This window comes from Gorilla gorilla, chromosome 6 (genome assembly GCF_029281585.2).
Source record: "Gorilla gorilla gorilla isolate KB3781 chromosome 6, NHGRI_mGorGor1-v2.1_pri, whole genome shotgun sequence".
Classification (NCBI taxonomy): domain Eukaryota; kingdom Metazoa; phylum Chordata; class Mammalia; order Primates; family Hominidae; genus Gorilla; species Gorilla gorilla.
This window is the reverse complement of record NC_073230.2, coordinates 14632906-14659979: the sequence shown is the minus strand read 5'-3', so window position 1 is coordinate 14659979 and position 27074 is coordinate 14632906. Positions and strand designations below refer to the sequence as shown.

The 27074-nt window shown below is 38.5% G+C and overlaps 1 protein-coding gene across 7 annotated transcripts in view; it reads right to left on the bottom strand.

Annotated features, from left to right (window-relative positions):
• The window catches only part of C1GALT1 (core 1 synthase, glycoprotein-N-acetylgalactosamine 3-beta-galactosyltransferase 1), a 123808-nt gene that overhangs the window by 55703 nt on the left and 41031 nt on the right, over positions 1–27074 (bottom strand). Inside the window, exon 1 of one of the 7 annotated variants that reach the window (XM_063708379.1) lies at positions 10204–10401. The exons of the other annotated variants lie outside the window; for them this stretch is intronic. The gene's annotated coding sequence lies outside the window, so the exon portion shown is untranslated. Of the gene's footprint in view, positions 1–10203; positions 10402–27074 lie in introns of those variants that run through there. 7 annotated transcript variants of the gene reach the window in all.

Sequence of the window (27074 nt, the reverse complement as noted above, 5' to 3'; positions counted from 1 at the left end):
AAGGAGGGTGGATCACAAGGTCAGGAGTTCAAGACCAGCCTCTGACCAACATGGTGAAATCCTGTCTCTACTTAAAAATACAAAAAAAAAAATAGCCAGGCGTGGTGGCGTGTGCCTGTAATTCCAGCTACTGAGGAGGATAAAGCAGGAGAATCACTCCAACCTGGGAGGCAGATGTTGCAGTGAGCGGAGATCGTGCCATTGCACTCCAGCCTGGGCGACAGAGTGAGACTCCGTCTCAAAAAAAAAAAAACTCTCAAAACCAAAAAACCAAGAACACCCAAGAATAAAAATGCAATAAAAAATGGGCAAAGGACATTTCACCAAAGATCTATAGATGACAAGAGCATGAAAACATATTCAACATCATTCATTATTAGGAAAATGCAAACTAAAACTACAAGATTCTTCTACACACCTATAAAGATGACTGAAATTTAAAAAATAGTGACACCACCAAATGTTGGTGGGGATGTAGAGAAACTGAATTACTATACATTGCTAGTTGGACTATAAAACAGTGTCAAGCTACTATGGATCAAAGTTAACTATGCAGAGAAAAATATGTTCTAAACCATTAAACCCAATTTGTTAACTGAGACACTATTCATCTTGACAAAATGGGGAATATACCAAACAAATCTGAATGATACACCCCCAGTCTGGTAAAGCTTCCCACCCCCACACACATCCAATCTCCCAGAGTCTTTTAAAAAAAATCACAGAAAAGATCAAGATAAATCTCTACTTGCACTTGCCCCAGGTCCCAGATCTCCTATTTACCTCTCTCAGGCAGCTAAATGTCTGCACAGAGACTATCAACCAGCAGCAGCACAAAACTCCAGCTAAAATTTAAAGGGAATGATCCAAATGATGTATAAAACAATTGTCTATGTGGAAAGAAGTAAAAAAGATTTTCATCCACACATTTCTTAAGATTAGCTAGAACTGATTCTATTTTAAAAATAAATAGAAATGTATCGACTCTACATAAAAATCTTGCAGTGGAAAAAAAATGAAACACAGGATACAAAATAGAGGTGAAAGACCCAGTTCTGAATACTTATTCCATGTAAAATAAGGAAGTCATAAACTATACAGAACTGTTTTGTACACATTTAGGAATTGAAGAGATTAAAGAAATTATAGAGAAGTTGACAGATATGAAAGACAGGCAATGGAGAGCCAACAGAGATAACTTATATTCCAAAAAAGAACAGAATAGGAAAAAAGTCTAAGATATAATAAAAGAAAATGCACTGAAATGAAGGCCATATATCTGAATATTTAAAGGCCTCGCATATGAACCAGAAAAATGCAATATATACACAGATCAGTATTTAAAAACATCCTGACCTTTATTCTTAAACTTTTAAGTATCCAGGAAAAAAAGCAAGCAAGGCAAAGGAAAAGCATTAGGTCGACCACAAAGGAAAAACAGGCAGCTTTCTCCTCTGTATTATATGGCAAAAGAAATGCTGTAAAAACTGAAGTTTTTGAATGGAAAAACATATGCTCACAGTCTCAGATAATTAGCAAAATGTCATTCAAGAACCAAAATAATAGGAAGACATTTTCAAACATGTACAGATTCAGTACCCATATGCCCTTGATATACTACCTAAAGATGTAACTCAGCAAGGAATCTAAATTGAAGAAACGAAACGAAACGAAACACCAGCCCGGGCAACATGGTGAAACCCGGTTTCTACCAAAAATACAAAAAATTAGCCAGATGTGGCGGTGCCTGCCTGTGGTCCCAGCTACTTGGGAGGCTAATGTGGGAGGATTGCTGGAGCCTGGGAGGTGGAGGTTGCTGTGAGATCAAGCCACTCCACTCCAACCTGGGTGACAGAGTGACCCCTGGCCTTAAAAAACAAACAAAAACAAAAACGAAACCCATAAAACTCACAAATGGAGAAATCATACAATGAAAGGCTTGGCAAAAGACATGCAATCTCTTCCCATATAAAACTAAAGAACCTGTGTGTGGCCAGGCACTGTGGTTCACACCTGTAATCCTAGCACTTTCGGAGGCTGAGGTGGGAGAATCTCTTGAGGTCAGGAGTTCCAAACCAGATTGGCCAACATGGAGAAACCCCATCTCTACTAAAAATATTTTTAAAAATTAGCTGGGCTTGATGGCAGGTGCCTGTGATCCCAGCTACTGGGGAGGTTGAAGCAGGAGAATTGCTTGAACCTGGGAGGCAGAGGTTGCAGTGAGCCAAGATCGCGCCTCTGTACTCCAGCCTGGGTGACAGAGCAAGACTCCATCTCCAAAAAAAGAAAAACCTGTCTGTGATAATAGTGCAACAAAGCAGAAATGTTATTATCCCAGAAAGAAAAACTCCATAAAATAAAATGATATTAATTTATGTTATAGTTAGGCAAAAATGGCATTATGTTGCCAATTGAAATGAAGAGGGGGATAGGAGAGAATGTGCTTGTAAGAAGTATGTGTTCTAATTTCATCACGTAAGTAACTCAGTTGACTTTTTTTTAAAAAAGCTTAACTACAAAAATATTCACACAAGCATAAAACAAAAAAAAACTCACATACCTGTCATACAGATTGAATTATAATACAAAATTTGGCATATTTACTTTATTCTTTCTTCAAATGATTATAGTATTTTAATGCAAATCTTAGACATAAAGTCATCTCATTTCTACATACTTCTGTATACCTGTCCGAAAATATCAACATTTTCTTAAAAACTATAACGCCATTACTAAATGCCTAACAAAATAGCAATAATTATTTGGAATCATCTAACCCACAGTCTGTAATCAAATTTCCACAACTGTCTTCTGTAATCAAACTGTCTCAATTAGCACAAAAATGTCTTTTCGCAGTTGGTTTGTTCAAATCAGAATTCAAATAGTATTCATGTTCAAAGACAAAATGAAAAAATAACACTTTGTATAAAAGCTATTAAACATAAAAACCTCAATGAAACACACATTTCTATTTAAAAGAAAGCTAATTATCAAATCTGACTCAAGATACACAACCTAATAGACAACCATAGAAAAAATAAAATGTTGTCAAAGAGCCAGACTTCAAAAAGGTCCAGACTTTCCTGGATGAAGTCTCTCAATCTTTAAAAAAATAATTTTTGGACTACATAAATCATTCCAGAAAATTAAGGAGCAGAAATTAACCAATTATTCTTTAATATAAAAGTTTGATGACATTATCTGACAAACAGAACCCAAAGAACAGCATAGAAAACTTCAGTCTGATTTCACTCCAATTAAAGAGAATGCTGCGCCATTAGTAGTAGTTATCGTTAAGTTGGGTCTTTTTGCAGTAAGCTCTAAGATGAGGCGCTTGTGTCAAAGTGATTTATTAGAAAGTATTCTATGGAAAACCTTGTAGGGAAACAGGACAGGAAAGGGAAAGAAGCTAAGCAAGGGTAAGACACCAAGGAAGGTCCCATAGAGGGTAATTTTAGCTCAGTCCCTCAGGGTAGTTCTGGTGTTAACGTAGGTCACACCTCAGAGTTTACTCATATCATTAGTCATTGGTTAAGGGCTGTCTTCAGGAAGCAAATTTTCCAGACACTTCCATGGCATGTACATTGGCAAAACAGGCTCTGGCATGGTGAGGGTGGCCTTGCAACAAGCCTTAGGAGCTAGATGTTGAGAATCAACAGACACTAGGAGTCTGATAGCAGGAAGGAAACACAGGCCTATGGAGAGAGCACTGGCATCATCTGCTACAGTTTAAGTTTTGGATACAGAAAGTTAAAAACCACTTTGTTTGGATTTGCATTATGGAATTCCTAAGAGGTTGAGCAATATATCACTCCAGTGGGATCATCCTACAGTTAAAAACCACTGGTGATTAGTCCCAACAACTTGTACAGACATTTCAATTCGCTTTTTATTAGCTAGTCTAAATTACCAACACCAGTTATCAATCACCAGACATTTTAAGGAATGGCTCTGATAAGAAAGAAAAAGACAAACATAGTCCCATTTAAATGAATTTGGTAGAGATTATGCAATGAGATGAAAACTTAAAAACAAACAACATACCACCATTAATATCTTGAGAGAGAAAAGATACCATGCCATTGCATTCATGAAGAACAAGGTATCAGTTTTTAAAAATCAGAAGACAAAAGACTCCTAAAAATTAAAATATAAGAAAATTGAAAACCTCAAATAGAACAGCTGTAAATCAGATAAAGAAATCTCCCTGAAAGTAAGCAAAGTTAAAAGACAAGAAAGACGAGGTGATAGAAAATAAGAAAAAAAACTGTGAAAACTAAAGATCACTTTAGAGGTCCAGATAAAAGAGAAGAGGAAATCATTAACTCAATATTTCAAAGACATTTTCATTTTCACGCTGAAAGGATCCAATGATACCCAGCACAGTAAATAAAAACAGACCCATAAAGACATATCATGAAACCTCAGAACGCATGGGTCAAAGCCATCCTGCAAACTTTCAGAGAGAGGAACAAAAGGTCACATACAAGAGACCAGAAAATAAGTGGTTCTGGACTTGCACAACATTGAAAGCTAAAAAGCAGTAGAGAAAATCCTTTGAAATTCTGAGGAAAAATAATTTTCAACCTAGAATTTTATACTCAAACTATGCAACAAGTGTGAGGGAAGAATAAAGATACTTTTGGGCTGGGCGCACCTGTAATCCCAGCACTTTGGGAGGCCGAGGCCAGCGGATCACAAGGTCAAGAGATCAAGACCATCCTGGCCAACATGGTGAAACCCCATCTCTACTAAAAATACAAAAATTAGCTGGGCATGGTGGCACATGCCTGTAGTCCCAGCTATTTGGGAGGCTGAGGCAGAAGAATCTCTTGAACCCAGGAGGCGGAGCTTGGTTGCAGTGAGCCGAGATCACACCACTGCACTCCAGCCTGGTGACAGAGTGAGACTCCGTCTCAAAAAAAAAAGAATAAAGATACTTTAAAGACATGACAGATTTTGTTTAGATCAATGCTCAGCATATACCATATTTTAAAGCACCAGTAGGACACTGATGGAGAAATGTTGAGCAAGCTGTTGGAGATACAGGTCTGGGGACTGGGAGAAGTTTCAGAATTGGTCACCTGTATATTAGAATTACAAATTAAAAAGAACACTCAAATCTAAAATATAATATAGCAAATAAAAATAGCTAACACTGAGTAATTATTCATTGAAAAGGATATTCTTCTAAGTGCTTTAAATTAATTTACCATAACTTTCCACAACCCTATGCTGGCTAACAGAGTTGTGTAAATTCCTATCAATTTTAATTGCTTGCTATATGGCCTGCTACTACAAAAAACTCAAAAGACAAGATTCTCTTTAGCACATTCCCCTCTTTTTACTCAGCCACTCAACTCTTAATCTAAGAAAATCTTAATAAAAAATAAAAAGCATTCATGAGCAGTGCCTGTACATAATAAGCTTCCAAGGATGTGCTAAATGAAAGATTTAATATCCCAAATCAGAATCAATACAAGGTAAAATTATGTAAATTAAGATATACCCACTAAGTAGATTATACAACTGCTAAATTGTTGAAGATTACATTTTATTATGAAAACATATTAGAACATAAGTGAACACAAATATTTTATATACAATAATTTCATATACAATTCCACACAAAATTTTATAGACAATGTTATTCCAATTATGTGCTTAAAAAAAGTGATACTAAAAAAAGACTAGAAGAAAATAAACCAAAATATTTAAAATGCTTCTAATATTTCAATTGGATAAGGGCCCACTAAGATTATTTTTCTAAATTGAGTTTAATGAATATATATTTCTTGAGCAGCTCTCAAAAATTAATCTTAGGATCCCTTTAAACTCTTAATTAGTGAGAATCTCCAAATAGTTTTTATTTATGTAGGTTTTATCTATTGATTAGATTTTTATTAGAAATTAAAACTGAAAAATTTTTAAGGCTTTATTTTTTTCAGAGTAGTTTTAGATTCACAACAAAACTGAGAGGAAGGAGGAGAACAGAGATTTCCCAATACTCTCTGCCCCAACATATGCCTAGCTTCCTGTATCAACATTCCTCACCAGAGGGTACATTTGTTTCAACTGATAAACCCACACTGACACATCATTATCACTCAAAGTCTACAGTTTACATTATGGTTCACTTTTGGTGTTGTACATTCTATGGGTTTGGACAAATGTACAATGATACATATCTGTCATTATAGTATCATAGAATATTTTCATTCCCCTAAAAGCCTGTGTATAAACTATTCAAAACAGTAATGTTAAACCCTCTACCTGTTAACACAAATAATGTATTTTATGAAAAATAACTATTTCCATGCCAGGCGCAGTGGCTCACGCCTGTAATCCCAGCACTTTGGGAGGCAGAGGCGGGCGGATCACGAAGGTCAGGAGATCGAGACCATCCTGGCTAACATGGTGAAACCCTGTCTCTGCTAAAAAAAAAACAAAAAATTAGCCGGGTGTGGTGGCGGGCACCTGTAGTCCCAGCTACTCAGGAGGCTGAGGCAGGAGAATGGCGTGAACTGCGGAGGCGGAGCTTGCAGTGAGCCAAGACTGCACCACTGCACTCCAGCCTGGGCAACAGAGCGAGACTCCATCTCAAAAAAAAAAAATAGAAACACGGTTTGAGATTTATACCAATTTGATTTTAAACCCAATTACAAGGTTTTCTGTAATCTTTGGAAGGTGCTACCAAATGGACCTTTCCAAGTGTTAAATATTGTACTAGGAGCCAAAGATATAGTCACTAGCACATCTTCTACTGTTTCAGTGTAAACTCTCAGAAGGCAAAATAAGGCAAAACAGAATATCTTACCTCTCAGAGTTGCTATGATTCTTTTTATGAGGCACTAGTGCAATACACAAGAACTAGCTTGTAATGAGGAGGCAAAGCAGCTCACCTTATTCATCCCCCACCCCAAATCTAATATCTCTACGTTGCTCCATTTTAACCACTCTGATGACACTTTTCTCCTTCCATTATTTGATCATTGTTCGTTGGGCCAATAACTTTTACTACTATCTGCAAACAACCCCATAGAGACTTCACCTAACAGTCCTGTCTTAAAAATATAATACTTTTCAATGCCACAAAATTAAATCCAACTGCTTAACTTGGTACACAGGGTCCAGCTCTAGTTCACCTTTCTGTCATTTTATTTCTGACATTCCCCATCCCTAAGCCTACACTGAGCCTTTCTCCAAGTCTTCCATGGCCTTTTATACAGATGACTGACCATTTTAATCTTTATGACTGGAGTGCCTGGCCTGATTTTGTCTACTCCACAGACCTGTAACTAACTTCTAAAGGTTATCTTAGTTTCAGCACTTTCCACTGCTCCCCTTCCCTAACTCCCATGGCCAAACTATAATACTATCCCATCATATTTTTCCTTATTCCTTCATTTACACCTTTACTATATACTCATCAGTAAAGCTCCCCACAAATGGCAGCTATGGGCTCATGTGTCTTTCTCTCACCAGTACCTAATATACCGCTCAGCTTGCAAGAGCCATCTAGCTTTTTGCGGCGGGGAGCGGAGAGCTACAATTGAAATGATTTTTCTAAACCGGTATCTATGCTGCCTGATTTACCAAACAAAACTGTTTCTGGGCCAGGCATAGTGGCTCATGCCTGTAATCAAAGAATTTTAGGAGGCCAAGGTGGGAGTATCATTTGAGCTCAGGACAAGGCTGCAATGAACTATGATTGTACCACTGTACTCCAGCCTGGGCAACAGAGTGAGACTTTGCTTCTTTAAGTAAATACATAAAAACAAAAGAACTGCTTCTGTTGTATTTCAAATCATGCCTACACCTCTTAAGTTTTCAATAGTTTTCTCAAAGCTTTTACAGAAGTTTCTATCTTATTAAACGAAAAGGGATAAAAATGAAATAATCCATCAGTAAATAAAGCATGTGCCCACATAATCATTAAGATTTTAACCACTGCCAGGTGCAGGTGGCATGTGCCTGTAGTCTCAGCTACTTAAGAGGCTGAGGCAGGAGGATCACTTGTGAATGACCACTACACTGCAGCCTGGGTGATGTAGCAAGACCATGTCTCTTAAAAAAAAAAAAGGTGGGGGCGGGTAGGGGAATTCCCTCTCTCAGCTTTGGAGCCCCCCACCCCCTCAGCTCCCCGGCTCTGTATGGGGGAGCTTCTTCCTTCTACCTTCTTTCTTCTTTCTGGCCTATTAAACTCTCCGCTCCTTAAAACCCCTCCATGTGTGTCCATGTCGTTTTATCTAAACCAGCATGAGTACCAAGAACCCTGGTGTTCCTTCACTCATCAGAACCATTATCATTTTGGTGCATTGGCCAGTAAAGGAAGTTCATTCATCAGACTGGTGAGTATGCAGCGGATTTCAACTTTAAATCTGTCCTATAATCTCAATGCTCTCTTCCATCTACCCTGTCGCCAAATTTTCTCTTTTTATCCACAGTCTCTTACCCTGTGTGTCTGTGTCTAATGTGCAGGAATACTTACAGTTTAGGAAAAAAAGGTCTGTTAGAAAAGATAGAGTATCACAGCAGGCAGTACTCAATAACTCTCTCTATGGTTTCTCTGGGAAGCACATGGTTATTTCTAAGCCACTTAGCAGAAATCAGACTCTAGGACTCTTCTGAGAACGAAAGTTTCTGCTTTTAAGTTAGCAGTAAAATGTCTTCAGCAGCCAGATTTTAGTCCCGATATTGTCCCATCAGTGGGAAAACGGCCATTCTATTCCTACGTTCTTTTAAGGCATCTATTCTGTCTCCGATTAAGATAGTACTTAATTAGTAAGGGAAGTTTAAGTTCAGAAGTTAACCGGAACTGTTTTCTTTTAAGGGCAAGTGCTTTATAGCATGGGCCGTAATAGCAGGCAATCTATAGCACATTGCCTCCGTTAAAGGAGCCTTGCCCAAAGGTGACAGTCTCTCCAGATGTTTTTTTTTTGGGGGGGGGGGGGGGGGATCCAGGCAAATCACACTGGTTCTAGGAAGTCAAAGAGAAATCACACAAGGCGGATAAGCTAAGGCTGCTTGGGTAGATGTGGTTAGCCCCATTACTTAGTTCATCCAGATCCACAGCTTGGAGGACCATGCCTACAACCATGGGGGAGCACATTTAAGAAGGTGCCGGAATCCAGAAACTGGGAAGGTAAGACATTCAGAGGCTACCCCGTCTTCTCCTCCACTCTGGGTCATACAGAAAGGAAGGAGACTAGGAAAATGCTTTTATTCTCGCTTCTTTTTCTAAATGGGTAATAAATTATCTTCAGCTTGCACCCCTCTGGAGTGCACTCTCAAACACTGGAACTTCCTTAACCTCAGAACTTTAAAGAAAGCAACTCATTTTCTTTTGCAGAAGAGCATGGCATTTCTAATAAACCTCTGCAAGCGTTGTAAGATCAACTCAGATCTTTTAGCACCATATTGGGCAGGCCCAGGGAAAATAGTTCCCCAAAATTAAAAAAAAGTAACTTTCAGGGAAATCATCTAGGGGTCCCCCTTATTTGGGGCACCTTCAAGTTCCCTGCTCATTGCAGGACCTTAGGCAAGTAAAAGGAGACTTAGACTGATTTTCTAATGACCCTAATAGGTATACAGAAACTTCCCAAAATTTAACTCGGGTATTTAACCTCACACGGGAGGATGTTACGTTGCTGCTAAGTCAAGCCCTCACTGCAGCTAAAACAGGCAGCTCTGCAAGCAGAAGAGAATTCTGGGGATAAGAAATATGTCTCCTACAGTACGCCAAAAGGGAAAAGAAAAAATAGGGAAGGCAAAGAAATGGGGGAAACACTATTCCCAATAGGAAGAGAGGCAATACTTCTTGAAAACCCTAACTGGAATTCCTTTCTATGGTGTTTTTCCTTCTTTCGCGGTTTAAAATGGCTTCTGTCTCTTTTATAATGTTCTTCCAACCAGAAAAAGGTTAATTTTCCAAACCTTAAAATGCTTGGCTTAAAGTTAAGCTAGGGGAAAGGGAACCCAGAAGCCTGATATGCTGGCAAAAGTGTAAAAATTTCTTACCAATCGGGCTTTTGGCTTTTCTCCCCCTGCACAAACCGGCAAAGGGATAATAAGGATCATTGTATATATTCTCTGTAAATTTATAATTAATGAAGAAGGATTTGTGAGGTTGGTCTTCAGTTATAAACAATCTGGTGTGCTTTGCATGTCTCTTTCTATATGGTTCTGTCAAAGAAAGGGTACCTTAGGTTAGGATGAAGGCCCAGGACTCCGTAAGCCTGCTGTTCAAGCCAGCCCAGCAAAGCAGTTGGTGGCAAACTTGGCTACAGCCTCCATCTTGTTTCATGTCCTTGGGAACACGATCTGTAACCGCGTGGCAATACTTTGTTTTAGTCTCCACCATTTTACAATGGTGGCTGTCTTCTTGTGCTAAGTCAGTTCCTGGGTGAGGGCCACAAAATCAGATAATCCAGTTAGTCAATCTGGATGGTACCAGCTGATCCATCAAAGGCAGGGTTTACAAAATATCTTAAGCCTGATCTTGAGAGCAGTTTAAGGAGGGTCAAAATCTTGTAGCCTCCAGCTGCATGGCTCCTGGGCCAAGGTTTCTAGTCTTGTAGCTAGTTTCCTGGTCTGGTCCCCAGGCAAGTGGAAAGTATATCATGGGAAGTGGCTATTATCATCTTTGTTTTCGACTGGAGAATGTAAACCCGGCTCCTCCGAAAGTTTGTTCAGCCTACCCCTGGGATGGGCAAGGACAGCTTGGGGGCTGGAAACCAAATGGAGTTGCCTGGGTTGGATCTCTTTCACTGTCTCAGTCTCAATTTTGAAAATACTTTGTACACCCTCAGTTGAGTCATAACCTGATTAAGCCTTGTTGGTTTCACCTGTGAGGTTACTTTCGAAAGTTCGAAAGCCGAAAATCTTAACTGCTTGGCGTGGCTAAAGTCAAGTAACAGGGGATTTAAAAAGATTTCCTTAAAGAGTGCTCAGCTTAATTAAAAGTGGATATTCAAGTTATAGGTATACTTAAAAGTCTTTTATGTTTTTCTCTTCTTGGACCTTGTTTTTCTGGAAAAAGGCTCTCCTCAGTCGACTGAATTATTTTTCTCCATTTTTTGTCTTACCACTCTTAATGCATGCATGAGAGGTCCTAAGATAACTTCTGGTAGCATGGAACTCCTTGGGAAAAACAGGAGATGCCACAGACCCTGTTTTGGGAAAAAAACCTTTTTTTCCTCATGAAATCCCAGGAATTAAAAGGAGATGGATCCCTCTCAAAATCAAAGGCTCTATTCTGTTTTGCATTGTGTTATCTACTGTGTTTTAAGTTTGGGGGGTATCAAATTACTTCACATTACGAAAAGCTTTGGTGTGTAATAACTAGGTAGAAAATACACTGTAGGGATGGCTAATAGTAGTTATAAATTAGAAAGCATGCTCTTGGCCACCTGGAAGATAAGGAAACATCCCTACCTCCCCCACTGGGAGATGAGCCTCCCATCAGGGATGGACTGATTACAAAATAAGCCAATTGGCTTTGGGTTGCCTTGCAATGAAATGCACGGTAGAAGAACTACAGTGTCTTCTCCCATAATATTTATATGTTCTTTTCATAAATTAAGCATTGAAATAAAAGCATAGCAAGAGGGTCTTAAGGCACTAATCTGCCCTTTAGTAAAAAGGTTATAAAAGGTTTGTAAAGATTTTTACCTCATGGGCAAAGTGGTTAAAATTAGATGAAATAATCCATAAGGTTTCATTTAAACTAATTGGGGTTAACATTAATAAACTAGTGCAAGGGTAAAATTTGGCTTTAAACAAAATTTTCATGTCACAGTGAAGGCTAATGAAAGGTTTTTGCCTTTTAAGTCACCATTTTGGCAAAATATTTATGCCAATCTGGAAATTGTCCTTCCTGGTGCCTGGCTTTCTGGATGGCTCAGAGGGCCCCTGAAACATTCAGAGAAAAGGTAGACGGAATCATCTGACATGTTTAGTCACATAAGATTGCCAAAATGATGTCCAATCTTCTTTAAATTATATTTCGGTAAATAATACTAATATACGTTCCAAAATTGTATGGGATTTCTAAAATTCTAATGCCGAAGTACATGCTGTCAATCACAATTAAGGCTAAAGTTACTGTAAACCACGGAAATAAATTATCAGTCATGTTTTTAACTGTAGCTATCCTGAAAATTTTGTCATTTGCAGACAATTGTTGTCTTGCTTTGTTCCTTCTCAAAAGACGGTTTATAATCAAGCTATATTAAGGACTTTAACTGCAGGTTTTTAATAGCTTTGAAGATTGTAACACTGAAATTGAGAAAGAAGATATGCAACTCCTAAAGAACTGACATGCTCACAAATATCAAGCAAAACAAGAGTTAACTAAGTGGACTGCACTCAAAAAGTTTAAGCAACTTTTTAACTTTTGCTTGGAATATTGTTGATCCTTGTTTGGTTTTTCAGAGTCAAGGAAACTTATTTTAAACTATTTATGACCTTTTAATAATTGAGTAAGGTATACTACTGTAAACAAAATTTGGAGCATGTTTTGTAAGGTCCTCTGAGCTGGCTGCACCATGGTCAAGCCATCGTGACATTCCCCTGCCTTTGTGATAATGTACTTTGTGATATTCCCTGTCCTTGTGAATGTACTTTGTAACATTCCTCCCAGCCCTTGTGACAATACACCCTCCCCTCCCTTGTGAATGTACTCTGAAACATTCCTCCCCACCCTTGTGAACGTACTTTGCAACATCCATCCCTTGCCCACAAAAAATTGCTCCTGACTCCACCACTTATCCCAAACCTTTAAAAACCAATGCTAATGCCACTATCCTTCACTGACTCCTTTCTTGGACTCAGCCCACTTGCACCCAAGTGAATAAACAGCCGTGTTGATCACACTAAGCCTGCTCAGGTGGTCTCTTTTACGGACATAAGTAACAATGTTCATTTTTCCCCACCTGGTTCCTCTATAATTTGGAGACTACCTGTAAGTACTCTTAACTTATGGCAATATAGTTGTTTGCATTAGTGCAGTAAGAATCCATTTTTCTTTCTCAACAGGACACAATTGGAAAAACTGGTTATTATACCAAGGCTTTGACTGAAAGGGTGTGTTTCCCTTTAAGGAATCAAGCTTGACACGCAGAGCCAATAAAAAGCCCCTGGGAGAACTGGCATCATACCTTGTCTACACAGTCCCCGCACAGGGCTCCTAACCTGTGGTCAGTAAAGAACTTCACTTTCTAACAGGTCTGGAAGCTCCGAGTTTCTTGGGACCTCAAGAAGAGAGGATCACCTAACTCACAGGTATTTGAGGATAGAAACCCATGGCTGGTCTAGGCTTTAAAGGTCTTATCTAAGATTCCTTGTGGAACAGAGTTTTATCAAAGCCATCCAAAAGACCTATGTAGAAATAACCATTCTTGCTAATACTTCATGCAAATAATCAGCCCAAGTATAAGACTAAAGTTCATTCACAATTAGCTTTTACCAAAAATGAGAACTGGAGAGAAAATTTTGCTCCAAAGCTTATCATACATTTGTCATTAAATCCTAGTCTCATTAATTGTTTTTAAGCTTTTTGCCTACATTTTAAATTAACCCTGCTTATTCCTGTGACTCAAGTGGTAATCTTCTGCAGCTTGGAAGAAAGAAAAAGGGATGGGTAATGTAAAAATCTGAATCACTATACTAGTTGTGGGCAATTATCCTGCAAATTCTGCCAGGTAATAAAAGTAAGTAGGGTATCCATAACCCGAAGGTTTCTTTGTTTAGGAAAATAAAACCAAAGCTTCATAGACCACCAAAGGGAAATTATCTTGGCAAGTAAAATTTTAGATGGAAATTATCTACCACACCACACTTGTGGGAATTGCTATACTCACTCTACTGTTTGCAATAGGGATACACACGGTAGCACCTTCTAACTGAAATATTGGACAGAGTTTCCATTGCTGTTGTATTTTGCTTAATTATTATCCTTAGAGCAGGAATAATAGTTACTGACAAGGAAGCATGAAAGTTTTACTATCACTGAGTCTGCTAGGACTTTTTTTGGGTTTAGTGGTGATTAACACCTCTAGTAAAGTAGAGAAAAATCTACAGGTACTTAAAGATCAAATCAAAATTATTGACAGGCTCAGGGAAAACGCCAGCTTCAGCCCCGGGTGGCTACAAATTCTTCTTTAATAAATTCCAGTCTTCCTTAAGGAATTGGTTAACTCCTTTTTTAAGCCCTCTCTTGTTTATATGTCTTGTATTGATATTTGGGCCCTGTATACTCAATACAGTAACTCTCACCTAGAAGCAATCAATCTCCAAATGGTGCTGCAAACTGATCCACACATGGACATGCCATTCTTCTGAGGATCCTTAGATCAACCCCAGGAGGAGCCCTAGTTGCTGTTCCCCATTTGATGCCCCTTTTCAGCAGGAAGTAGCCAGAAGAAGTTGTTGCCCAAAACCCTCTAACAGCAGTTAGTGTGGCATCTCCACAGGGGGGAATGTTGTAGGAGTTATTAAGAAATTATTTTAGGCAGAGAAGAAAAAGGGGTCCTTGGAAAGTTTTCATTTTTTAAAGCATCTCCAGAAAAGTTTCTTGTAAAGCCGCGGCTGTTAAAGCCAGGCCAGCAACCTTTCATATGCAAATGTAGGCCATTAGAAACTGGGTCCACCCAAACACGGAGATTCCCACAGCCTTCTTGCCCTTGCCCTACATGTTCCTGGAATCCCCACGAGCGAGCGTAGAACATCAAGGCGCCGTGTATTTGCATATTAAAAGACTAGGGTGGAAGAGCCAGCTTTTTCATGAGCTATGTGAATGATGCGCCTAGTCAAACCAATCCCCGGAGCCCTATGCAAATTGAACACCACCTTCTCCAGCCTCTGCATATATACCTGGCTGGTGTCCACCGCACTTGGGGATCCCTTCTCTTGGCTTTGGAGCCTCCCTCCCTCTGTCTCTGTACGGGGGAGCTTCTTCCTTCTGCCTTCTCCCTTCTGTCTGGCCTATTAAACTCTCCGCTCCTTAAAACCAAAAAAAAAAAAAAAAAAAAGAATTTGCCCACCATGAAATTATGTATGGTCTCATCATTTGAAGCTTTAAATACATTTCTATAATACAAAGCCATAAACTGGACATACAACATGAGCTATACAGATGCTTCGCAATCAAGTCAAAATCAAGTTCCCCAAGTCTCCAGTTGAAATTAGACCCTTTAAAATAGTCCCACAATTCCAGGTTCAGAAAATAAAAAGTCAGAACTTCTTTTTGTTACTGTTCCAAGAGTCACAAATATTTTTTGCAACCTCGACAGGTTCTGTCAGGCCTCTGAGCCCAAGCTAAGCCATCATATCCCGTGACCTGCACGTATACATCCAGATGGCCTGAAGTAACTGAAGAATCACAAAAGAAGTAAAAATGGCCTGTTCCTGCCTTAACTGATGACATTACCTTGTGAAATTCCTTCCCCTGGCTCATCCTGGCTCAAAAGCTCCCCCACTGAGCACCCTGTGTCCCCCGCCCCTGCCCGCCAGAGAAAAACTCCCTTTGACTGTAATTTTCCACTACCTACCCAAATCCTATTTTTATAAATAGGCCGTTTTATAAAACAGCCCCACCCCATCTCCCTTCGCTGACTCTCCTTTCGCACTCAGCCCGCCTGCACCCAGGTGAAATAAAAAGCTTTATTGTTCACACACCTGTTTGGTGGTCTCTTCACACGGACGTGAGTGAAAGGTTCTACAATACCCAAGGTTGGGAGAAAATTATACTGCTTTATCACATTGAAAACTTTCTAGGAACATCCAATATTCTTTCTCCACGAATGTCCTATCTGCCTGTCCCAGGAGTAGGCTGATCCTTATCCATTACAAGGTTCAGAAGGCTGTAAGACATACCTGGAAGCAGATTATTCTTGAAGAGCTTGTTCTTTCTGCATCATGCTCCTATTTCTATACTTATATGCACAAAGTATCCATTTAAGACAAGGGTGCAGGTTATCAACACTATTTAATACTGGAAGCACTAGCCAATCCAACTGCACAAGAAGATAAAGGTACAAATATTTCAGAAGAGGTGAGAAAGTCATCATTAACTGCAGATACTATGGCCATCTTTGGAAAAAATACTAAAATGCTGTCCAAAAAAACCAGTAAATTCACTTAAGGCTGCCATTTACAAAGTATGTGAAGTCAATCACTTTTTATATGCAGATAATATGCAACTTATAATGGAAGGTCACGTTTCAATAGCAAACAAAAAAGCTATAAGTAACAAAGAATAACAAAACTATAAATGTATAGGCTCTACATAAAGAAAACTATAATTCCATAAAGGATCTAAAATAAAACGAGTAAATGGAAAGACAAGATATGTTGTGAGATATGAAGAATCCATGATTAAGTTAGAGGATTCTTGGAAGACAGTAGAGTAGAAAGCACCAAGAATGAGTCTGTATACCCAGAGAACACTTACGCTGGTAGAATCTATCTCATACAACTATTTTGAAGCTTTCAAAGTATACTGAAAACTTCAAAGTTCAAGAAAAAGTCCTGGACAGTAAGGTAAACTGTGGCTGATTTCAGTCAATTTCAGTTATTTGCTCAGCAGCAGCTACCGACCCCACCCCACCCTCACTCCCACAGGCAGGCAACTGTGCACGTGTTTGTGGAGCAGCTTATATGTAGCTGTGGGAGTTAGGGTGGGCAATAAGGACCCCGTCCTCCAAATATCAGGAATGGGTGTTCTGACTGTTGACTGCTACTTCTGATCACGAAGATATAGGTGTAGGAGCTGGCAGCCATTGTGGTTGTACCTCCACCTACTGATGCAAGCCCGTCCCCCTCTAGCTGAGGTAATTGCCAAGGAACTTAAAGGCTGGTGCTTTCCCCAACCCTCTTCATTTTTGTCCTTTTCCTTTTTTTTTTAGGAGCCAGACATTAAGGACTGAGGCATTCAAAAGAAACTGCATATATAAGGGAAAACAGAAATTCACTATAGTAGTCCCCCTTTATCCACAGGGAATATGTTCCCAGAACCCCAGTGGATGCCTGAAACCACAGATAGTACTGAACCTTACACGTACTATGTTTTTTCCTAAATATACACACCTATGAGAAAGTCTAATTTGTAAATTAGGCACAATAAGATATTAAATAATAAAAAAAATCATGACAATATGCCATCATCAATATTCTTGTGCCCTGGGGTCATTACGTAAAATAAAGGTTAACTTTATTGAACCTTTATTTTAACTTTATTGAACCTTAACTTTATTGAACTGAACACAAGCACTGCAATACCACGAGAGTCAACCTAATAATCAAGACAGCTGCTAAGTGACTATCGGGTGAGTAACATATACAACGTGCATATGATGGACAAAGGGATAACTCATGTCCCAAGCAGGTTGGAACAAGATTTCATCATGCTACTCAGAAAGCATGTAATTTAAAACTTATGAACTGTTTATTTCTGAAGTTTTCCATTTAATATTTTTGGACCACTGTTGACCATAACTGAAACTTAAGAAAGTGGAAGCAGGGATAAAGAGGGACTATTGTATTACATATCCAGCTTAAGGCACAGGCACAGAAAAGACCTGAAAATACCTTAATTGTACAAAATCTCAGACTGATCTCTGGCAAAGAGACTGCAACAATTAAAAAAAAAAATAAAAGAAAAAAGCAAACCCTGAGGAAGGGATACTACCTGATTTCCAGAATTACCACATTAAATTAAATTTAAGCATCCAGTTTTCAACAAAAAAGTTACAAGGTATACAAAGAAACAGAAAAATATGGCCCACTAAAAGAAAGAAAATAAACTAACAAATTGTCCCTGAAAAAGACCTGACGGTAGATCTGTTAAACAAAGACTATAAAACAACTTTCTGAAAAATGCTCAAAGAACTAAAGGAAAATGTGGACCAAGTTAAGAAAATGATGTATGAACAAAATGGAAATATGAATAAAGACATGGAAAATCTGAGCCAGGCACAGTGTGCACAACTACAGTCCCAGCTACCCAGGAAGCTGAGATGGGAGGATTGCTTGAGCCCAGGAGTTTGAGTCCAGCCTGAGCAACAGAGTGAGACCTCAAAAAAAAAAAAAAAAAAAAAAAAGCAACAGAGTAAGAGAAACACAGAGAATGAAAACCTAAAAGGATACACATAAAAAATTCTGAAGCTGAAAAGTACAATAAATGAAATTAAAAATTCACTAGAGAGACTGAAAGGCAGATCTGGACAGGAAGAAAAAAAGCATCCGTGAACTTGAAGAGAGAACAATTGAAATTATTGAGTCTTAGGAAAACAAAGAAAAAAGGCTAAAGAAATGTGAAGGTCCTAAGGGACTTGTGACACCATCAAGTAGGCCTACATAAACACTGTCATAGTCCCAAGTAATGGAGAGAGAAAAAATGTTTGAAGAAACAATGGTTGAAAAATCCCAATTTTAATAAAAGGCATGAATATAAACATCTAAGAAGCTGAAAAAGACTCCAAGTAGAATGACTTCAAGGAGACTTACAGCAAAACATATTATAATGAAACCACTAAAAGGCAAAGAGAAAATCCTGAAAGCTGAAAGAAAGAAGTAACTAATCACACAAAAGCAGTCCTCAATAAAATTATCAGATTTCTCATCAGACACTTTGGAGGACAGAAGGCATAGGCCAATATAATTAAGATAATAAAACAAAAAAAAAAAGGCCAACCATGAATCCTACATCCACAAAAACTGTCCTTTAAAACAAAAGCTGAGACATCCTCTTTTTTTTTTTTTTTTTGAGACGGAGTTTTGCTCTTGTTGCCCAGGCTGGAGAGCAATGGCACAATCGTGGCTCACTGCAACCTCCGCCTCCTGGTTTCAAGCGATTCTCCTGCCTCAGCCTCCCGAGTAGCTGGGATTACAGCAGTATGCCACCATACCCAGCTAATTTTTTTGTATTTTTAGCAGAGACAGGGTTTCTCCATGTTGGTCAGGCTGGTCTTGACTCCCGACTTCAGGTGATTCGCCTGCCTCAGCCTCTCAAGACATTCTTACATAAAACATTCTCAAGTAAAAAGCTGAGAGAGTTTATTACCAAAATACCTGCTCTGTAGAGCAAAATTCTCCAGGTTGAAACAAAAGAATACTAGATAATAACTTGTAGCTATATGAAAAAATAAAAATTGCAGTGACAGTAAATACATAGGCAATTATAAATTCTAGTATTATTATAACTTTGGAACTCCACATTTTGTTTTTTACATAACTTGAGACTAACACATTAAAAAATTAGTTCATATTTTTTGACACACAATGTATAAAGACATAATTCTGCAACATCAACAAGTGGTGGGGATGGAATTGTAAAGAAGCATAATTTTTTTATGTTACTGAAATTAAGCTGGTATAAATATTGTAATTTTTAAATATTAAGTGTAATCATCACAGTAACCAAAGAAAATAGCTTATAGAATACACACAAAAAGAAATGAGACAGTAATGCAGGAAATGAAGGACAAAATAGCTATAAAGCACATAGAAAAAAATGGCAAAATGACAGAAGTTCCTCCTTATGATTTTAAATGTAAATGGTTAAACTCTAATCAAAAGGCAGAGATTTGCAGAATTGATAAACATCATCCAACTACATGCTGTCTACTAAAGACTCACTTTAGGCCCAAAGACACAAACAGGGTGAAAGTGAAGGCATGAAAAAAAGATATTCCATTCATACAAGAACAAAGAGAACAGAAGTGCCATACTAATATCAGAAAAAATTGACTTTAAATCAAAAAAGGTTACAAAAGACAAGAAGGACATTATATATTAATAAAAGATTCAATACAGCAAAAGATATAACAATTATAGTTGACCCTTGAACAACATGGGTCTGAACAGTATAGGTCCATCTATATGTGCATCTTCTTCTACCTCTGCCACCCAGAAGACATCAAGACCAATCCTTCCTTTTCCTCAACCCAATGTGAAGACGACAAGAATGAAGGCATTCATGATTATCTACTTCCACTTAATGAACTGTAAATAAATTCTCTCCTTTATAATTTTCTTAATACATTATTTTCTGTAGTTTATCATAAGAACACAGTATATAATACCTATATAAAATGTGTTAATCAACTGCTTACATTATCAGTAAGACTTCCAGTGGTAGTCTATTAGTAAACTTTAGAAAAGTCAAAAGTTACATGCAGATTTCCGTTGGGGGGACAGCATCCCTAACCCCTGTGTTGTTCAGGGGTCAGTTATATAAACACTTACATACCTAATAACAGACCACTGAGACATACAAACCAAAGGTGAAAAAAATGAAAGGAGAAATAGTTCTATGATAATAGTTGGGAGACTTTAGTACCCCACTCTCAATAATTAACAGAACCACACAGAACGGAGAACTTGAACAACACAATAAACCAACTTGGTCTAACAGACATAGACTGAACATTCTGCCTAACAATAACCAAATACATATTGTTCTCAAGTACACAGGGGATATTTCCCAGGATACACCATGTTAGGCCACAAATAAAGTGTTAATAGATTTTAAAAGAGAGATAGCATACCAAGTATCTTCTCTGAGCACAATACAATGAAGTCAGAAATCAATAAAAGAAGGAAAATGGAAAATTCACAAATGCATGGAAATCAAACAACCAATGGGGCGAAGAATCAATCACAAGAGTAATTAGAAAATACTTAGAGACAAACGAAAAACACAACATAAGAAAATTTATGGGACACAGATAAAGCAGTGCTAAGGGAGACATTTACAGTTATTAACACTTACACAAAACAAAAAGAAAGTTCTCAATTCAATAACCTATTTTTACAACTTTAAAAACTAGAAAAAGAACAAACTAAACCCAAAGCTAGCAGAAGAAATAAAACAATAAAGAAAAGAGATAAACAAAATGGAAAACAGGAAAGCAACATGGAAAAATCAATGAAACTAAAAGTTGGTTCTTCAAAAAGGAACAAAACTGATAAATCTGTAGCTAGACTAAGAAAAAAAGAAAAGATTCAAATTACTGAAATCAGAAATGAAAGTAGGGCATTGCTAATAGTTTCACAGAAATACAAAGGATGATAAGAGGATACTATGAACAACTGAATGTCAACAACTGCATAACCTAGACGAGGAAAAACTGTTAGAAACACAAAACTTACTAAAACAGAATAACAAACAGAAAATCTGAAAATCCTATATCAGTATGGAGATTGAATGAGTAATCAAAAACCTCCCAACAAAGAAAAGCCCTGGACATGATGGCTTCACTGGTGAATTCTGCTCAACATTTGAAAAAGAACTAAAACCAAGCTTTCTCAAACTTTTCCAAAAACAAACAAACAAACAAAAAAACAGAAGAGGAGGGAACACTTCCTGACTTATTCTGTGAGGCCAGCATTACCCTGATACCAAAGCCAGACAAAGACACACAAGAAAACCACAAACCAACAAAGGATAGTAGAAACCAAGAAGGGGAAGGGAGGCATAGGGAGAGATGTGTTAAAGGATGCAAAATTACAGCTAATGATAATAGTTGGAGAAATAAGTTATTGTATTCTATAGTACTGTAGGATGACTATAATTAACAATAATAATATAGTTTCAAACAGCTAGGAGGAGGATACTGAATGTTCCTAACACAAAGAAGTGTTTGAGATCATGGATATGCAAATTACCCTGATACATTATATGTACTGTAACATCACTATGTACTCCATAAATATGTGCAATGACTGTGTCAATTAAAATTATTTTTAGAAATAGAAATGAGAGCAACCTAAAAAGAGAAAAAAAAATACTACAAACCAATATCCATTATTAACAGTGATGTAAAAATTCTCAACAAAATACTAGCAAACTGAATTCAGCAGCATATTAAAAAATTATACATCATGACCAAGTGGGATTTATCCTGGAATGCAAGGATAGTTGTACATATGGAAATCAATCAAGGCAATACACCTCATTAACAGAATTAAGGAGGAAAAAAAAACCCTACATGGTCATCTCAATTGATGCAGAAAAAGTATCTGACAAAATTCAATATCCTTTCATGATATAAACACTCATGAGAAACCCACAGTGAACATCAGACACAATGGTAAAGGACTCAAAGCTTTTCCTCTAAGATCCACAACAAGGCAAGAATTCCTGATTTCATCACTTCTATTCAACATAGTACTGGAAGTTCTACCCAGAGCAATTAGGAAAGAAAAAGAAACAAAAGACAACCAAATTGGAAAGAAAAAGTAAAATTATCTTCTTACAGATGATATGATCTTATATGCAGGGAACCCTAAAGATTCCAAAAAAAAAAAAAAACCTGTTAGAACTAATAAATTAATTTAGCAAAGAAGCAGATACAAAGTCAACACAAAAATGAGTTACATTTTTACGCACTAACTAGAACACTTCTTGCAGTAATAATTCCATTTACAACAGCATGAAAAAGAAACCTTAGGAATTAACCAAGACAGTGAAAGATCTGTACAACAAAAACTACAAAACACTGCTTTAAGAAATTAAAGAATACATAATTAGAAACACATTACATGTTCATCAATTAGAAAACTTAATATTGTTAAGATGTCAATACTATCCAAAGTGACCTACAGATTCAATGCAGTTCCTACTGAAATCCCAACAATGCTTTCTGCAGAAAGAGAAAAATCCATTCTAAAATTCATATGGAATATTAAGGGACCCCGAATAGCCAAAACAGTTTTGAAAAAGAGGTACAAAGCTAGAAAACTCATACTTACTGATTTCAAGACTTACTACAAAGCTACGTTAATAAAAATAGTGCAGTACTGACATGAAAACAGACATACAGAACAATGAAATAAAGAATTCAGAGGAAAAAAAGGCATCTCACTTTACGGTCAAAGGATTTTTGGGAAGGGAGACAAGACCATTCAATGGGAAAAGGACAGGTTTTTAACAAATGTTGCTGGGAAAACTGGATATCCACATGCAAAAGAATGAAGTTGAACTTTTACATAACGCAATATATGAAAACTAACTCAAAATGGGAAAATAATGGCAGACAGGGCGCATAACTAACTTGGAGCTCCCACTCAGACACACCGAGTAGTGTGTGGAGACTCACACCGTGAACTTTTACTCCAAGAACTACTACCACAGGAACATACCAGGAAAGCCGAGAGAATCCATAGACCTTTCAAAGGAAGCAGTTTACAGCTGCTGGTCCCCTGAGACAGCCAAAAAACTGTGAGTGCCCAATGTGTGAAAGGGAATGTCTGCCTCTGAACACACATCCTCACTGGGGATCCCAAAGGGCCAATTCACGAGAGAAGGATGTGACCTCACCTGGAGCTGAGATTAATTTAGAGAGCTGTGAGAAATATAGGGATAAAGGAAGAAGCAGAAGAGCCCTGTGCGCACTCTCTGTCACCAGGGAAGCCATTCCTGACTTTGTCTCACAGAGGCCCTTGGGGAGAGCTGCCAGTGGAATTGGGGAAAGACCCCAAGGAGAAGGAAACTTCCAGCTGAACTGTGTAACAATTTCAAACAAACATGAAGTTTCCTGGACAGAATCGGGGGAGGAGGCAAACAGGCAGTGCAGAAAGCAACAAAGAAACCATGGCAGGTAGGGAAGCGTGAAACCTGAAAGCCCTGCTTACTTCCTCGGGGGAGGGGGAGGGCGTATAGCCTGGGGCAGCTTCTCAATACTGCTCAGCAGCTGCCTGGAAATTAACTCAGTGCTGCTGGAAGGGGCACCTTGGGAGTGGCACTGGTCTTTCGGGCTTTGTGGGAGATGGGTGAGGCCTGTTACTGCCAGCTTTCCCCCACTTCCCTGGTCACCTGTATGATCAAAAGGCAGCAGAAACTTCTGCAGACTTAAACATCCAGGTCTGACAGCTTTCATGAGAGCAGTGGTTTTCGCAGCACAGAGTTTGAGATCTGAGAACGGACAGACTGCCTCCTCAAGTGGGGCCCTGACCTCCCAGTAGCCTAACTGGGAGACACCTCCCAGTAGGGGCCGACTGACACCTCATACAGCTGGGTGCCCCTCTGAGACGAAGCTTCCAGAGGAAGGATCGGGTAGCAACATCTCTGTTCTGCAACATTCGCTGTTCTGCAGCCTCCCCTGGTGATAACCAGGCTAACATGGTCTGGAGTGGACCTCCAGCAAACTCCAACAGACCTGCGGCTGAGGGTCCTGACTGTTAGAAGGAAAACCAACAAACAGAAAGGACATCCACACCAAAACCCCATTTTGTACGTCACCATCATCAAAGACCAAAGGCAGATAAAACCACAAAGATGGGGAGAAACCAGAGCAGAAAAGGTGAAAAATCTAAAAATCAGAGCACCTCTTCTCCTCCAAAGGAACACAGCTCCTCGCCAGCAGCAGAACAAAGCTGGACGGAGAATGACTTTGACGAGTTGAGAGAAGAAGGCTTCAGACAATCGGTAATAACAAATTCTCCGAGCTAAAGGAGGATGCTCGAACCCATCGCAAAGAAGCTAAAAACCTTGAAAAAAGATTAGATGAATGGCTGACTAGAATAAACAGCATAGGGAAGTCCTTAAATGACTTGATGGAGCTGAAAACCATGGCACAAGAACTACGTGATGCATGCACAAGCTTCAGTAGCCAAATTGATCAAGTGGAAGAAAGAGTATCAGTGATTTAAGATCAAATGAATGAAATGAAGAGAGAAGAGAAGTTTAGAGAAAGAAGAGTAAAAAGAAACGAACAAAGCCTCCAAGAAATATGGGACCATCTGAAAAGACCAAATCTACGTGTCTTATTGGTGTACCTGAAAGTGACAGGGAGAATGGAACCAAGCTGGAAAACACTCTTCAGGATATAATCCATGAGAACTCCCCCAATCTAGCAAGGCAGGCCAACATTCAAATTCTGGTAATACACAGAATGCCACAAAGATACTCTTCAAGAAGAGCAACCCCAAGACACATAATTGTCAGACTGAAAGGTCGGGTTACTCACAAAGGGAAGCCCATCAGACTAACAGCAGATCTCTCTGCAGAAACTCTACAAGCCAGAAGAGAGTGAAAGCCAATATACAACATTCTTAAAGAAAAGAATTTTTAACCCAGAATTTCATATCCAGCCAAACTAAGCTTCATAAGTGAAGGAGAAATAAAATCCTTTACACACAAGCAAATGCTGAGAGATTCTGTCACCACCAGGCCTGCCTTACAAGAGCTCCTGAAGGCAGCACTAAACATGGAAAGGAACAACCCGTACCAGCCACTGCAAAAACATGACAAATTGTAAAGACCATCGATGCTAGGAAGAAACTGCATCAACTAACGAGCAAAATAACCAGCTAACATCATAATGACAGGATCAAATACACACATAACAATATTAACTTTAAATGTAAATGGGCTAAATGCTCCAATTAAAAGACACAAACTGGCAAATTGGATAAAGAGTCAAGACTCATCAGTGTGCTGTATTCAGGAGACCCATCTCACAGGCAGAGACACACACAAGCTCAAAATAAAGGGATGGAGGAAGATCTAACAAGCAAATGGAAAACAAAAAAAAGCAAGGGTTGCAATCCTAGTCTCTGATAAAACAGACTTTAAACCAACAAAGATCAAAAGAGACAAAGAAGGCCATTACATAATGGTACAGGGATCAATTCAACAATAAGAGCTAACTATTCTAAATATATATGCATCCAATACAAGAGCACCCAGATTCACAAAGCAAGTCCTTAGAGACCAACAAAGAGACTTCGACTCCCACACAATAATAATGGGAGACTTTAACACTCCACTGTCAACATTAGACAGATCAACGAGACAGAAAGTAAACAAGGACATCCAGGAATTGAACTCAGCTCTGCACCAAGTGGACCTAATAGACATCTACAGAACTCTCCATCCCAAATAAACAGAATATACATTCTTCTCAGCACCACATCACACTTATTCCAAAACTTACCACATAGTTGGAAGTAAAGCACTCCTCAGCAAATGTAAAAGAACAGAAATTATAACAAACTGTCTCTCAGACCACAGTGCGGTCAAACTACAACTCAGGATTAAGAAACTCACTCAAAACCACTCACCTACATGGAAACTGAACAACCTGCCCCTGAATGACTATCAGGTACATAACAAAATGAAGGCAGAAATAAAAGATGTTCTTTGAAACCAATGAGAACAAAGACACAACATACCAGAATCTCTGGGACACATTTAAAGCAGTGTGTAGAGGGAAATTTATAGCACTAAATGCCCACAAGAGAAAGCAGGAAAGATCTAAAATTGACACCCTAACATCACAATTAAAAGAACCAGAGAAGCAAGAGCAAACACATTCAGAAGCTAGCAGAAGGCAAGAAATAACTAAGGTCAGAGCAGAACTGAAGGAGATAGAGACAGAAAAAACCCTTCAAAAAAAATCAATGAATCCAGGAGCTGGTTTTTTGAAAAGATCAACAAAATGGATAGACCACTAGCAAGACTAATAGAGAAGAAAAGAGAGAAGAATCAAATAGATGCAATAAAAAATGATAAAGGGCATATCACCACCGATCCCACAGAAATACAAACTACCATCAGAGAATACTATAAACACCTCTATGCAAATAAACTAGAAAATCTAGAAGAAATGGATAAATTCCTGGACACATACACCCTCCCAAGACTAAACCAGGAAGAAGGTGGATCCCTGAACAGACCAATAACAGGTTCTGAAATTGAGGCAATAATTAATAGCCTATGAACCAAAAAAAGTCCAGGACCAGATGGATTCACAGCCGAATTCTACCAGAGGTACAAAGAGGAGCTGGTACCATTCCTTCTGAAACTATTCCAATCAACAGAAAAAGAGGGAATCCTCCCTAACTCATTTTATGAGGCCAGCATCATCCTGATACCAAAGCCTAGCAGAGACACAATAAAAAAAAGAGAATTTTAGACCAATATCCCTGATGAACATGGATGTGAAAATCCTCAATAAAATACTGCCAAACTGAATCCAGCAGCACATCAAAAAGCTTATCCACCAAGATCAAGTTGGCTTCATCCCTGGGATGCAAGCCTGGTTCAACATATGCAAATTAATAAACGT